Source organism: Scomber japonicus, chromosome 5 (assembly GCF_027409825.1).
Source record: "Scomber japonicus isolate fScoJap1 chromosome 5, fScoJap1.pri, whole genome shotgun sequence".
In the NCBI taxonomy this organism is placed as follows: domain Eukaryota; kingdom Metazoa; phylum Chordata; class Actinopteri; order Scombriformes; family Scombridae; genus Scomber; species Scomber japonicus.
In genome coordinates, this window is record NC_070582.1 from 27,248,785 (window position 1) to 27,263,362 (window position 14,578).

Genomic DNA, 14,578 nt, shown 5'->3' on the forward strand with positions numbered 1-14,578 from the left:
ACAAATACACTGGCCTAAGCTGTACTGCTGTCTTTCCACTGCAGTGACAACTCCCTTTCTGAGGTGTGTGTGTATTTCTGACTAACCTGGACTCCTAAGGCACAAACCACTGCTCCCAGTAAAGTTATGAAGTAGTTTATTCCATGATCAAATGTCTGTGTGTGTGTTTGTGAGTTTATATTTGTTGTTCAGGGATTTCTGATGGCCATGTCTGGCTTGACGTCTGGTTCCCTGTTCCATGGAAAACCTGCAGAGACACAGAGATAAAACAGTCACTTACAACTATTAGGCTCACTGACCACATCAACTTCTTTATTTCTTCTCCAGTTTCCCTCTGATCATCTTCCTTTACTTTTTTTTCATCTTCTTTAAACTCAATATAACCTAGCTCACCTCAACTCTTTCCTTTCTATTTCTATTTGTCTTCAGCAACCCTCTTTTTATTTTGTCTGCTTTTTAAAAATTTTATTTTGGGCTTTTTTTTGCCTTTATTTAGATAGTAACAGGCAGGAATGGCAACAGAAAACTGTGAGAGAAAGAGAGGAGAATGACCTGCAGCATAGGTCCCTGGCCAGATTCAAACCAGGGATGCTGCGATTAAGTGGCATGCCCTCTAACCACTTGACCTCAAGGGGGGGTGGGGTTCACATTACTGCTTTACTCTCCATTTTACCAATTTGAACCTATTTCATTGTCAGACATTCCACTAAAAAGTCGACGAGGTTAAACGTGGCGCAAACTCCAGTTCTGCTTGTGTGTCTGTAGATTGGTCCTGAAGTCATTTCAAAATATCACCATGCCGGATTGGGAATGTTGCAGTAGACTGACAGGACATAGACTAAAAGAGTCAAGGGAGAATACTAAGCAGAAAAACAAACCTCCCATACCAACTTCTTTCAGATCTGGTGGCTACTGTGCTTGCTGCTGATGTGCCACGCCGTCATGCATGACTCTGTGGGGGGATATTTACTCAGCCCACTTGCAAATTACCATCAGGGTGCGAAATTCAGCTCCACTGCAATTTTTCAGTTTGGCAGGGCGTTTACTAAGACTTAAAATGTAAATGAGCCCAGTCCAACCAAAGAGGACAGTTCTTTGGATTTGAGCTCAATAAGATCTGATGCTGGGTTGTTTTGATGCGTGCTGTGCGTGTCTGGAAAGCAACGGGACACCAAAGAAAGTGGTTTCTGCTTCTGAAGAATACTGGTTACTGGTTGAAATACTTGTTTAATAGAAGATCAGCAAGCGAATACTCCTCCTGCAAGAGGAAGGATCTGCAGTATGTGGGAATATATAATAGCTTGATGTTGTCAGATTAACTAAAAGATCAGTCACTAAATTAGTTATTTGAGTAGATTATTGCTGTAAACAGATGCTAATCTAATACTGGTTGAATATATGATTACACAAAGGACTGGACCTGCTATGAGTCATTTAAAGTCAGGGAACAAGTCAAGCAGCAGACTACTGTGGTAAATAGAAAGTCTAAAAGCTGTTGTTCTGCTGTTACTATGGTGATAAATGGAGAGACACTGTAAGTGAACTTTCTAATGCATCTTTAAGTTTGCTGCAATGTTTTTTTTTACTGATGACACAAACTAATTATTGTTGTTTAAAATACAAAGTAGAGCTGAAACAAGAATATTTTGAATTATTTTGATGGTTGAATAATCATTTCAACCACATTAACAAAAAATTCAATACAGTCACCAGCCTCTACATCTGTGCAATCTAATTCCCTCCAATACAACAGCTCTGCTATAAATTCTACTTTTATGAAGTTGACACATTTTCAGTTTTTGTTAATATTGTATAAAAGTGATAATTCTACTTTGTTTATTACTGAGGTCATACTAAGTGGTGGTGGCGTACTGAGATGCATTATATTAAATGGTGTTCCTAATATTACCATACATGTTACTCTTTACATACTGTTCATATTTCACAGCATCCCTGCATAATTAGTCTCTATACATAATTTCAGAACCTCTCATCATTCATGTATACCATCACCATCACCCACTATAACCTCAATAATTAACATAAAGTAGTATTATCACCTTTTTGACAATGCAACGCAACACAAACTGAAAATGTATAAACTTCATAACAGTAGAATTTGAAGCAGAGCTGTTGTATTGGATTGAATTAGATTGAACAGGTGGCCAGTGAGTGAATATAGAATTCTGTTTTTGTGTTTTTAGACTGTCAGTGGAGGAAAACAAGGTTCAGAAGGATATTTTTCACTACCTGACAATGAATAAACAACACAATTAGTGATAATAGAGAGATGGGTTATTGCAGCCCCACTGATTACACTTTATCTCACCACCTCTCTCTCCTCTCATTGTTTCTCTCTGCTGTAGTCTCTTCTCTTCTGTGTCAGTCTGATAACTAAATGTGCCTCAGATTTTACTTCTGTTTTTCACAGATGTTAAATTTCAGATAGTTTCCTCTGCCGCAGTGGTCAGCCAGCAGGTATATAAATCAGGTGCACCACATATTCAGAATTTCCATTTCTTCCTCCTCCTCCTATATTTTCAATGCCATACAGTACACGTCGCCTGAGACTGAGCATGTGATTTTCAGCTTCCATTTTACCTGTGTTTGATTCCTCAGTTACATAAGGAAGTTTTTACTGCCTGAAATCCATAAATGCTTTGTAAGCATCCGTCTTCCCATGTGTATTGGCATGTCCTGATGTCCCTTTGCACTTAGGAGGATGTGATAACTAATTACATTATGAAGACAGTCTGCCTCCTTTTTTGGCTCCCTACAAACCTAAAAAAAAACCACCCACTCAGCAATGAGCTATTATTTTCCCCAACTCTATTTTTGATGTATTGCCATGGCAGCCACCAAGTGATGCGGGGTTGTTACGGCAACACAAACCACAGAGTCCCCAACCTTGACCCATCTAATCAGCGCCAGGGAACTAGGACAAATTTTCTTCCTCCCGGTTGACACATTTCTTTCTTTTCATGTTCTATTTCTGTGTTTACTGTAAATATCACGTTACATGTCAGAGAGTAGCATACATTTACAGCCTGTCCTGATGCTTTTTCATAACTTCGCTGTTCATCATTACGGATGTCCCCTGGGTGTAGAAGTGCACTGACGAACAACAAACAGATGCACATAAAAACTGCACTTTAAGTAACAGGAATTCTGCTATAACGTGAACTTTAGTTTAGTTTTCCACTTCATCATCCATTTTTTTTGAGATTCTGTGCAACGGCTTGTTAGCATTCCTTCCATTTGTCACCGAAGCCAAGAGATGTAATTAACTTGCTGGCCTTATGCCCCTTTAGTTTTAATAAGAGATGCTCTGAATGCGAGTGAGAGCATTCTTTACTGACTTCACTATTCATTTTTGAGAAAGTGAAGGACAAATGCAGATAATTGTGGACCCTAGCAGCTGTAAATGCAAACAACAGTCTGTATTTTCCACTATATGTCCCACTGTTACCCATGATGTCCTTTTAGATTCTGCACATCTGTCATTGAAATCTTCTGTTAAATGATTTATTGCACCAGGTTTTCCAGGTTGAACAAATGCTCATTTCTGCACTGCATTCGCATCTCATTGCTATGCAAAAAAAACAGAGTTGATCTATAATGCATTGAGGTTAGTGCAAACTCTGAGCAGAGTCCCACACCAACATACTGCAGCTCAAATGTACCATCCCAAAGGCGTCACCTATCTGGGTGTTAATGCATGTATACATCTTGGAAGCAGCTCTCAGAATGTGAACTCCACTCCTGTGTTTTGTATTCTGTCTGTTTTTTTTTCTTTTCATTCTGCCTTCTTGAGCGGTAACATTTCACTGGCATTGATTTCTGTCCGGCTTTAACAGAAAGCTCGTCACTTTTACTGTCGTCCACCGCCCCCTAAATTCTCTACATGCGCTCTCTCCGTTACCTGCTTTTGGCTTACCTATTGTCCTTTAATATTCCCAGAAGGCTGATGCCATCACATTTTTACAGCTAGCAATTATCACCCGGTACTCTACTGCTGGGCTGCTCTCTGTGAACAGCTCTGAACAGGTGCCGGAAAAATGTCAGCCTTTTCTCTCGCTCTGCCTCCTGTTGAGTGCTTTCGTCTATGATGCCCTCAGTCCAGTCTTACCTCCTCTTTTCATTCTGTAGGTGAGAGTGTATAATGACTGAGCAAAACAATGACTAACTCCAGTGTGAATCTACCTCCCTGCAAGCGGCTTTCATGCACACGTTGGTCAACAGCATGGGCCGCATGTAGCAGCAGGGAGTCCTCACAATGCACACAGTGCTGAGCTCCTGTAGCAGCTTTACTCCACATTTCTGTGCACTGCTGCTGAATAGTGATTGACACCGAAGGCTTTCCCGAGAAAACTGAGCGTCAGTCTGACAAGTCTGCGTTTCATGAAAAGATGATAAACATGCAGAAAAGGGGGAACGTAGTTAGGCTTCCGGGAGATTCAGGTGTAATTACCATCTTTAATTATGTTAATTACTTGCCTTAAACTGTTGCTTTCACTAAACACGCTGTTGCCAGCCTGCCATTAATCTGTCTGGGATGAGTCCGATCTAATACTGTCTCCGTCTCCACTCTACTCTCCTCTCCTCTCCTCTCCTCTCACCATCACAGTTTAATACGAGGCGTCAGCAAAATCCCACAGTAGAAACATCTGTTAATAGCAGCTGTTATGACTTTTGCTAATCATTCTCTCATGATCTACTCCCCCAACGCCTGACCCTAACCCTAATCCACGCCCATGTTTTCCCTCTATCTCCTCCATTTAGCATTTGTTTCCAATTACTTTCTGGTCCCTTTGTTCATCCTCATCCATCTCCTCCAATCATGACTGTAACTGCAGTGTTTTTATGAAAATAAAAATGATGCTGTCACTACACACACCTTCATCATCTCTCTCCTCTTCTATCCTCTCGGGTGTCCATCTTTACAGTAGACACATCTGTCAATTGCAGTTGTTCTGATTAATTCTTTAAAAAGGAACAAACAGGCTCTAGTCATTTTCCATCACTTCTCTGCATGCTTTCTTTCATTTTTTTTACCCTCTCATAACGCCACTCAAAGCTGTCATTTGTCATTATTTTTCACCGTTCCCCTCCATCAGCCCACTCTCTCTCTCTCTCTCTCTCTCTCTCTCTCCCTCTCTCTCTCTCTATTTCAATCACCGCTGCAGATGGCGTGAGTCAGAAACAATAAAATGCAGTCTTTCCAGGTACCCAAAACGCTATGCCACCACCTTTTGCTCTTCTTGTTTCCTTTTGATCTCCACCTTTTGTCTTTTTTGTCTGTTTGAACTTTACCTTGTTCTCTGTCCCTCTCCATCATGACTACGTTGACTATCTGCAACCATGTCACCTTTCAGCTCTGATTGTGATTATTTTTTACTGATATTACGATTGCGATATGATTTACAATATTCGATACTTACGATACAATTACGATATTTATTCACATTCTCATTGAAAAACACGTTCAAATGATTATGGTGTGATTTTTGTGGGAATCTGTACGTTTTCTGAAGCCTGTAGAATATGATGTGTAGACCAGGACATCTCTCAATCTGCTCCTCTTTATATTCGCTGTGTCACGGTCACATGGTCACAGGTTGTCATTTTTACAGTAATTGGTTGCCAAGCTTCAAGAGAGCAAATATTGTTGCTCTGTCCTCACTGTGTAAGACTTGCTGCTGCTGGTATTTTTCTTTTTTCATTCACCTGCTAAAAATAAAATAAAAACTTGAGCTTCTTTCCATTTTCTTTCTGTACTGGAGCATTTTGTTTTCAGATATAAACATTGTGTCAGTCAGTAAAGAGAGTTTTTAAGAAAAGGTTGCTTATAAGGAGGGTAAACCATTCAAGACTGTATGATGACACACAGCTTAAAAGGTGCAAAATCTTCCACCATTGTAGAGTCTCTGGCTCTGTGTTTGCTTTAAGGTCAGCCCTGTCAACACAGCTTGCTGAGGTAAGCTGCTCAAATTCAGATGTGAAAGTTCATCACAGTTGAACTCGACGAGAGGTCAAGTGGGAACTGATCCAAATCCACCCATGATTATCTTCCTAATTTCCTGCTTTTCATTCATAAACTTTTAGATAAATTATAATTGAGAGAACAACAATCTTAATAGAGCAGGTGCACCGCTAATAGCATCTGAGCCTCAGTTACAGTCAAAGTCAAGTTAAAGGTTAAAAGACCTTTGTGGAATCTATCTCTGTGAAAACCACTTAATGAAACACCTTCAGCAACAACCAGGATCTTCTATCTGTGCTTGGATGTGTGTGTGTGTGTGTGTGTGTGTGTCTGTGACTTCGGTGTTGCTCGCCATCTGGAAACACAGACAAACCCTGACATGCCCCGAGCGACACAATGAAGGGAGAAACATTAAATGAAACGCAGCGAGATGAGAAAAATCATTCCACACGCAGTCAAAGAGCTGCCAATTTGAAAAGAAGATAATGTGTTATTTATCATCAAATACAAGTGACTCAGTTTTTATAAAAATGCGAGAAAAAAAAGGACTCGCCCTGCAACTGGGCTGTAGCCATGGAAACCCAATATCTGTATCTCATGGAAAGAGATTGTTCTTTCATTGCTGCCTTCAGTTTATTGTCTCACACAGCCACTCTGATTACACTAAATGACTGCAAAAATCTAGTCCTTCAATTTTAATTGGCAAAAAGAGCTTCATTATGCAATTCATGTTCCTCCTACTTGATAAGCCTTTCCATATGTCCTGATTAAATGTTTTATAGATTAAATATTCTTCATTCAAGGCCGAACAATTTATTCTGACTTTATCATAATGTTTCTAAGACAGTCTGGCTTCATTCTACGGTGTATTTAATGACTCTCCGGCGAAATGACCTGTCTGAAATCCATTTCTTTTTTTCCCCCCGGAACTGACTGATCACACCTGGAGAAATGAAGTAGTTGGATTACTGCCCCAAAAAACTGCCACCAATCCCTAATCTATCTTGCACAATCACCCGAGAGCTGCTGGTGAGCTGTAATCTTAATACTTCAAACAAAATGTGCAGTACTTAAAGTGACATTCCAATCAGAAATGTGCTCCGCATATTGTTACTTCACTCAGATGTTTGAGCATGAATGTAGAGCTGGACGATATGGACAAAATCAAATATCACAATAATTCTTCTCTGCAGTCTCCACTCAGGACGTACACAGTGAGGAATGGAGGACACTACTTGTTTAGCCAATGTGACATGAATAGACTCTTAGCTGCTAATGTGAAGTGTGGCAATACTGAGGTCAATAAAATGATCAGGGTCATGTCCATGTATCATACAATAAGTCCATATATAGACACAATGATATTGATAATTACATTATTGTACAATAAGTTGATAATTATTGTGACAGGCCTAATTACAATAACCAAAATCTAAGATGATCTGGTCTCATTGGTATAATGATTTAGGATTTAGGATTAGTTAGACAAAAAAGTTAGGAGAAAAAGAATAAATTACCATTAAAGTTACGAGTTAACATTTTCCTCTATTTTTTGACGTTTTACACACAATTATACCAAAAAGTTACAAACGATTTAAACATTTAAAAGATGTGTGTATTCTGATATTTGGTGGAAGGATTAATTAAGTTATTTCATGTTAATATTTTACACCTTCTTATCACTTTTTAAGCTTTCAAAAATAATTTCTCAAATTGCAACAGTAAATGAAAATGCAATTATACAGTAAATTATACAGATGAAAAACCAAAAAAAGAAAATATAAATAATGATAGAAATTCAAGTAAAATATGGAATTAAACAGATAAGGGTAAGAAAAAGAGGATGAGGTAAGTTTTTAGTTAAAAATTTAAACTCCCTATGATCACTGTGTAGTGTCTTCTAGTGTCTTTCAAAGCTTAATACCTAAAGCAGAGATGGTTGCAGCTTTTAGATTTAACAAGAGAGATAATCAGAGGGTGAGCTAGGTGTAAAAACACAGCCAGACAGAAATCCATTAAAACCTTTACAGATAACTCAAAGAACTTTCATATAAACTCCAGCTGACACAGGAAGCCAGTGTAAGACAGGACAGGAAGGGTGTGATGTGAGATTCAGGCAGCAGCATTTTGAATAATTTGGTGCTCTGCAATTGATGAGTGCAATTTCCAAGTTTAGTACTGTCAGCATGACTATAATTAGAGGAGCCTGGGTCCAATGGTAAAGGATCAGTTCAGAATAGTGTCTCCTGACCTGAAAAAATATACTTTGTACTAAATGTATGACTGGATGTCCAATCTTTAAATAATTACAGTTTTGTGCATGTCATATCGTGTATTTGTATGTAGCTATATTTCTTACTCTTGAATACTACTGAGACATCTCTTAAATGCTGATTAAAGTAGATTTCTAATTCTCTTTTATATCCACATAATATGACAATATATAAATCTGTGTGCACTTTAATGATAAAGCTATTCTTGCCTAGTGTAATGCTGTCTATATACAAATAGATAAAATACATTAAATGTAGTGGTTATGCATATTTCCTCATTTTTCATCCTGACACATTCAGCCTTTGGAAACCTCTGTGTCTGCACTTCTGTAATAAAGTTCGGTGGGGTTGAATGCATGATATCACGATGGGCACAGAGGTGTTTAAAAGTGAACAAAGTCGGTGGCAATTTTTTTTGCATTGCTAATGAATGCATCAACGGTACTTTCCCCAGAGGTCATTGAAACTGACAGAGTCACACAGATAATCACACCAGATGGGGATTTGAATATGGAGGCAAGCTCCCACAGCTACAATAACATCACTGACAAGAACATTTTGTAACAGGGGGTGAAGAGGACATTCAGCGGGGTTCATTAGATAATATTTTCTATGCTAAGATTACGTAAACAGCTGAAATAGTGCTATTCTTAAATAATCAATACTACTTGGTTGAGTGGTATAATGATGGAACACACTACCTTTAGATATCAGGGAAGCCAGCCCACTAAATATTTTTAAAAGAAAGCTAAAAACTTACTTCTTCACTTAAGCCTTTAACTAGCTTTTCTGACAGTCATCTTCACACTGATGCACTACTGAGCTTTTTTTAAAGGTGAAGTGTGTATAATTTAGTGGCATTTAGCGGAATGGATTTGGCAGAAATTACATATAATATTCATAAGTATGTTTCGATTAGTGTATGACGACCTGAAAATAAGAATTGTTTTTGTTACCTTAGAAGGAACCCTTAATATTAACATAGGGAACGGTTCCTCTTCCATGGAGCCCAGCATGTTTCTACAGTAGCCCAGAATGGACAAAACAAACACTGGCGACTCTAGAGAGGGACTTTCGTGTTACATTGTAAGTTTCGCAGCTCTATCCATAATTGCTCTTACATGTTTGGAAAGGGAGGGTGATGGTAGGGGTATTCAGATGGTCGCAATCTGTTACTTCACCACTAGATGCCACTAAATTCTACACACTAGTCCTTTAAAATTTTGTATTATACTTTTACTATTTACTACTTTTACTATGTACTAGTTTTACTTTTTTATTACTATTTTTATTTTCCGTCTTATATTACATTCATATTTTTCTTTGTTCCTTTTTTATGCTCCTTTTAGGCCCTTTTAATGTGAAGCACTATTCATATTTGCTCATTGTTATACACAAGGTTTCTGTATCGATCTTTGGTACCATCAGCAGAGTGTGCCACTATTACAAACAAGTGGTTGGTTTGATATGAACAGTGGTATCGTTCAGCAAAGCAGGAAATACCTCAAGAGTAATGCTGACCTCTATAATGAGGTGTATCTGCTTGTATAGTGGAGGGACATTTTAAAACCAATTTAATTTACCTGATTTCATCTAACATGAAATGAATGTAAAACATTAAGCTGTCTAATCCGTTCATGTGACAATGGGTGTCAAGTCTATGAATGCACAACACAGCTGCCACCGCCAAAATCAATTTGCAGATAAGACTGCAAGCAACACATTTAAATGGCGGAGTCACTGAAGAATTCCCTCATGAAATGAATTAAAGACGTCGTCAACCTATTTTGAATCAAGCGATTGAAACGCATTGTATTCGGCTTAGCCGTACATGTTGAGTGAGTCTGTATTAAATATCGTTATTTTCAGTGAGTTTGGACTCTAATCCACAGTCAAACAGAGGGAAGGGAGGTGTAGAGAGGAAGTACAGTGAGAGAATGAGCGAGGGAGAAAAAAAAGGTCCATCCATTAGCTCCCCAGTGGCCAATTAAACACATCTGACATCTTTCCGCTGGTGGATTCAAATGAGTAATGGTGTGGCTGTTTGTGTGAAAGACTCTCTTATATTGTGTGAATGCGTTTACATGTCATGTAGAGCATGCTTTATCTGTAATTTTGCCAGAGTGAGACCGATAGAACGAGAAGAGCGAGCGAGAATAAATGTGTGAGATTACTATTGAGGAGAGACTGAACGGCCCAACTGTGCTGCGAGGAGGAGCCAAAGTAGTCACGGATATGGTCAAACTAAACCATGAACTGCTCTGATTTTCACCACTGTGACAAAACTCAGCTTTCCATTTGTAGCAGCGCCTCTACTACCACTGCTATTCTTTTACTGTAGGCAAGGGAGCAAGGGTGGGGTAATTACACCCTTGGGCTCGGGTGGATGCTTAACTGTAGAAGAACAAAGATTACAGCCAGATTCAGCAAGATAATGAAAAAGATCATTTACAAATTCAAACAAAAAATGCAAAAGAACAATCACTAACTTTGTTCTGTTTGTTTCCATGATACAGTAATGTCATGTCATTGTACTGCTGTGAGATTGTTGCCTAATTCCCTCGTATCGCTGGGGAACCAGTGATAATATAAGCTGGCCTCTGTTTGACTGGCTCATGTAGAAGGAAAAGCCTCAAAAGCCTCAGTGCTTCACATAAAGCATCTGACAATAAGGAGTAACAATAACAATTCTGCATTACTTACAATTTTCTTTAAAACTGCACTAATCAATTTTGCTAGTGTGTTTTCGATAACAACTTTAAAAGATGATCATATGTAAATATTTAGTTTAGACCGTGTCCTGTGTCCCAGAAAAGTCAATTAATGCTGCTCTAAAGCACCTTTTTTTCCCATGAACTAAATTACCAAACATATGTATTTCATAAACTTGCAACAATGTTATCAGCCAGGAAATATGTTGTACAGAGAAAAGCTCGCGGCAGCATCGCCTGAAGCCACATACACACACATTCAACCTCAAAAAGACTGAAAAACAGAAACCATTAACATACAAAGCTTTAATTTAGTACGAAATAATGCCTTACGCTGACTAGGAGATGTTTCGTCTGAGGCCGTGTCCCATTTATCCAACACAATTTACATCTCTGAGCCAGAACAGTGAGCACAGTGTAGGATGAGGTATCACCACAGGATAGCACTTAACAAGACGCACTTTGTTTGCAGCTGCACATGCTCAGTGAAAAACCATGAAACCATTTGCTTCAGGCATGATCTCTCCCTGATTCTACTTCACCTCCACCACACACCTACAACTTTTCAACTTTTATTTCATACAATTAAGTCTAATTACACGTAGCCATTTAAAGAACAGCAACATGATGAGATATTAATATTTTAAAAAGTGAAATGTTACTTTAAGGGCTTTGTTGTTGTTGTTGTTGGTTGCATCATGAGCAATTCATCAGCCTCTATTACTCAGGTTATTATACTGTTGAATTACACCATAATTACAATAATACTGAATAAGCTACAAACAACAAAGCTATTCAAGCTTCTCCAAAGAAAAAAACATGATGTTGAAAAGGTCTAATCAGCTTGCTTTCATATTTCCAGGACATTTCAGGTTTATTACCAAACTGAGCGTATAGTTGTATAGTTTAATTCAACTTCATGCAAAGCAGTGATGATGTGAGGTGAGGCGATGCCCAAATTAAGTACATGTGTACAGGTTGTTATGAAACCTGTTTTGATGTCAGGTCACACCACCTGTTTCAATCAACTGACAAATACACTGTTAGAAAGCAATAGCTGATTTCTTGTCATTTATGTTTGTCAGCATATTTACAGCGAAGTCAATTATTTATCAACAATTTAATTCTAAATGTAATTTAAAAAGTCAGCAGCCCATATGAACACTGAAGCAGATTTTTCTAGCTGTAATCATTCCTCTTGTTTGTACTAACCATTAGATGATATGCTCCAAATGTTCTTACAATGTAGGTGATGGGGGACAAAATCCACAGGCTTTGTTTTGTGACAAAATTAATTTAAAGGTTTATCTGGAGTCATTTGAGGCTTCAGTCATCAGGGTTATTCAAATAATGTGGATATTTTACACATTTACAGTCTTTTCAGTTTTAAAAAAATCCCTCTTTGTGTTTCCTCTGACAGTGTTTCCCTGTTCAGCATAGTAAGAAAAATAGGGACTTTGGCTCTAAAAACACTAACTTTGACATATATTGACAGATAAACTTTTACATTTTTTGCACGGCGGTGGGCTGTAGATTTTCAATATGAACAGGGGGAATGATTACAGAAAAAAAAGTGTCTATTGTTTTAGGACATACTTGTCCTGTAACTAAAAAACAGATTATTGTGTGCTACTGAAAGTAATTCAAACAAGTGACAGCAGGTACACTGGCCTAAAATGACTTGGCAACACACGACAAAGTCAGTATCAGCAAACAAAGCAGCCGCTTCACACGAGGTGGCACAGAAACGCATAATGTATAGTAGGGCTGGGAATCGATCCGAATTTCCTGGATCGATCCGATTCCGATTCGTAAGGTCACGATCCGATTCGATCCACGATTCGATCCGATATCGATCTATTTACAGACATAATGCAAATAAATACTGTCCCATGTGTTTGTGATTGTGTACGTGTAAGAGGGACACAGAGAGAGAAGAGTCAAGAATCAAGTATTTATTTTAGACAAAAATCCAAGTATTATTTGAAATTTCAGTAACATATCCATGGCATTAAAACAATGACCAGAACTAAACAACAATGACCAAATAAAATATAAATAAATTAAAATTAAGTGGCCCTCTATATTGGAAAACTACAAGAACCCCCTGTACCCAGTCTTTGACAACCAGATACTTGTGAAATGCCATTTACAGGTTGTTCATGTAACAGATGGCTTGATTGAAAAAAAAATAAAACGCCAAAATGCCAAAATGCTGCCATTACGATCAGCTGACTATCAGCTGATCGTAATGGCAGCATTTTGGACGGAGGGAAAGGGAACCGTTTTCTCCGTTTCATGTTTTTATGTATTTAATAGGTAAAGATACAGTATGCATAGACAGGCTAGTGTTGCCAAACATCAGCCTTCATTCCAGAAGGTGATTTTAGTGGTGCCGTGAGAGAGAGAGAGAGAAAAAGAGAGAGAGAGAGAGAGAGAGAGAGAGAGGCCAGTCGGTCATGTCAGCTGACTATCAGCTGATCGTAATGGCAGCATTTTGGACGGAGGGAAAGGGAACCGTTTTCTCCGCTTTTAATGTTTTTATGTATTTAATAGGTAAAGATACAGTATGCATAGACAGGCTAGTGTTGCCAAACATCAGCCTTCATTCCAGAAGGTGATTTTAGTGGTGCCGCTTCAGCCATCTCGCTATCTTAAGTTTCGGTTTCGTTTAGCCGGCACTCGCTTTTTATAGTGCGCCTTGCGCGTCAAAGAAAATAGTGCCTTTAGTCACCTGGAAAAGATCGATCCAGACATTTTTGGATCGATATCGTGCTTTTTCAGCGTGAATCGATATCTTATCGCGGATCGATTTTTTGACCACAGCCCTAATGTATAGCCAGTATGATCAGTCAGTCACATGCAATAGATGCAGATTGTGAACCACAGAGAAAATCAGTGCAAACAGTCCCCCCTCTTCTTTCTTTATATCCCAACTCTCCTTGCAATTGCTTTATAATATTTAGAAAATACTCTTACTGTATAATCAAAGTGTTTGTACAAAACAGTATGTAGATGTACGTAGATGTGAAGCAGGGTGTTATATCTACTGAAGAAACAAGAGAAGCTATGGCAGAGAAGAACATACTGTTTAGCTATTTATGAAAGGCAAGGCAAGGCAAAAGAAAGAAACTGCTCCTGTGTCTGGTCATTTTGGTATGCAGGGTCCTGTAGCACCTGCCAGAGGGGAGGGGTTGAAAGAGGTTGTGTCTAGGGTGTGAGGAATCTGTAATGATTTTCCCTGACTCTTTCTTGGTTCCTGAAGAGTACAAGTCCTGGAGGGTGGGCAGGGAAGCACCAATGATTTTCTCTGCTGTCCTTACTGTTCAATACAGTCTGTTCCTATCCTGTTTTGTGGCTACTGCGGACCACACTGTAATGGATAGAATAGAATCGATCACTGTGGTGTAGAACTGGCTCAACATCTCCCGTGGCAGACTATACTTCCTCAGTTGTCGCAAAAACTACATCCTCTTTCTTTTTGAGGATAGAGTTAATGTTGGTTTCCCACCTCAGGTCATGAGAAGTTCCCAAAAACTTGAAACATTTCCACGGTTCAAATAAGTTTGTCGGTGATTGTGTATGTGTGTGTGTGTGGGGTGGGGGGCAAT

At 38.7% G+C, this 14,578-nt stretch overlaps 1 protein-coding gene across 1 annotated transcript in view; it reads right to left on the bottom strand.

The window, feature by feature from the left end:
• The window catches only part of has3 (hyaluronan synthase 3), a 205,029-nt gene that overhangs the window by 181,851 nt on the left and 8,600 nt on the right, over nucleotides 1-14,578 (bottom strand). The window lies entirely within an intron of this gene.